Source organism: Orcinus orca, chromosome X (assembly GCF_937001465.1).
Source record: "Orcinus orca chromosome X, mOrcOrc1.1, whole genome shotgun sequence".
NCBI classification, from domain to species: domain Eukaryota; kingdom Metazoa; phylum Chordata; class Mammalia; order Artiodactyla; family Delphinidae; genus Orcinus; species Orcinus orca.
The window spans coordinates 27,141,446-27,143,392 of record NC_064580.1 but is presented as its reverse complement, the minus strand read 5'-3'; the positions used below and the strand labels follow the sequence as shown (position 1 = coordinate 27,143,392).

At 39.7% G+C, this 1,947-nt stretch overlaps 1 pseudogene; it reads right to left on the bottom strand.

Annotated features, from left to right (window-relative positions):
* Nucleotides 1-710: 710 nt before the first annotated feature.
* LOC101271958 (V-type proton ATPase subunit F-like) lies at nucleotides 711-1,205 on the bottom strand (annotated as a pseudogene).
* Nucleotides 1,206-1,947: the final 742 nt, after the last annotated feature.

The following is a 1,947-nucleotide window of genomic DNA, read 5'->3' as shown; positions in this document are numbered from 1 at the left end:
ATTGATTGGTAGTTTTCCTTTCTTGTAATGTCTTTGCCTGGGTTTGGTATTAGATAATGCTGACCTCATAAAATGAGTTACGAGGTGTTCACACTGCATCTATTTTTTGGAACAGATTGTAGAGAATTGGTATCATTTGTTTCTTAGATGTTTGGTGAAATTCAATAGTGAAACCATTTGGGCCTGGTCCTTGCTATTCTGGAAGGTTATTAATTATTGATTTCAATTTCTTTAATAGTTGTAAGTCTACTCAGATTGCCTATTTCCCCTTGTGTGAGTTTTGGTAGATTATGTCTTTCAAAGAATTGGTCCATTTCACCTTTTATCAAATTTGTGGGTGTAGAGTTCAAAATACAGTTGACACTTAAACAATGTGGTGGTTAGGGGCACAGACTCCTTGTGCAGTAAAAAATCCACACATAACTTTATAGTAGGCCCTCCGTATCCATGGTTCTGCATTCAAGGACTCAACCAACTGTGGATCATGTAGTGTTGTAGTATTTATTGGAAAAAAAAACTGTGTATAAATGGACTTCTGTAGTTCAAACCTGTGTTGTTCAAGGGTCTACTGTATTCTTTTATTATCATTTTGCTGTCCATGGGATTAGTAGAGCTGGTTCCTCTTTCATTTCTGATACCAGTAATTTGTGTCTCCTCTCTTTTTCTTTTTTTGTTTAAACCCTAACCAGCCTTGATTTCAATGGCAGAGCTCCAGCAACCTGGAAGCACCTCACCGAGCCTCTCAGTGGAGTGGGAAGGGGCAGGGAATTGGAACTCAGAGGCTCAAATCTTAGAGAAGGGTTGATGGCAAGCCTGGGGAGAGGCTGCATGACTGTGGGGAGTCCCCTAGCGCAGGTCGTGGGCCATGAACATGCCCCTGGCCCTGCGCAGGATGGGGTCCTTGGCAGCATCACTGGGGTGCTCCTTGGACGGGATCTCCAGCAGCGCTGCAGTGAAGCACTGGTGGGCATCGAGCACATGCTGCACCTCTCTGCGATGTACTGGTTGATGAGGATGATGCCGATGTCCTCCCGATTTAGAAACCACCGGAAAGTGTCTTCCGTCTCATTGATGGTAGTATCCTTCTCCACCACCAGGAAATTAGGGTGGCGGTTCTTGTTAAGCTCCCCTATGCCACCCAGCAGGAAGCCAGTCACCGTGTCCTCGTCTCCCATCACCACAATTAGCTTCCCCCTCTCCGCCATCCTCACAGTCAGCAATACTTCAAATATTTTACTTTATTCTCTTTTTGCTTGGATGGTTTCTGAAGATAAGTTCGATTTAATTGTTCTTATTCCTCTGTTGGTAAGACATTATTTTCTCTGGCTTCTTTCAAGATTTTCTGTTTGTCTTTGATTTTCTGCAGTTTGAATATGATATGCCTAGATATCAAATTTTGGGCATTTATCCTGTTTGTTGTGCTCTGAGCTTCCTAGATGTGTGGTTTGGTGTCTGTCTTTCATTTTTGGAAAATTCTCAGCCTTTATTTATTTTAACAACTTTATTGGAGTATAAGTGCTTTACAATGGTGTGTTAGTTTCTGCTTTATATTCTTAGCCTTTAAAACTTCAAATATTTCTTCTGTTCCTTTCTTTCTTCTCCTTTTGGTATTGATATTACATGTATATACACTTTTTGTAATTGTCCCACAGTTCTTGACTATTCTGTTCAGTCTTTTTCATTCATTTTTTTTCCTTTTGTATTTCAGTTTTGGAAGTTTCTATTGATCTATCTTCAAGTTCACTGATTCTTTATGAGTGAATCCATCAAATACATTCATCATTTCTGTTATAGTGTTTTTGATTTCTAGCATTTTCTTTTGACTCTTTCTTAAAGTTTTCATCTCTCTGCTTACATTACCTACCTTTTCTTGCATTTGTCTACTTTTTCCCTGAGAATGCTTAGCATATTAACTGTAGCTATTTTAAATTCTCAGTCTGATAATTC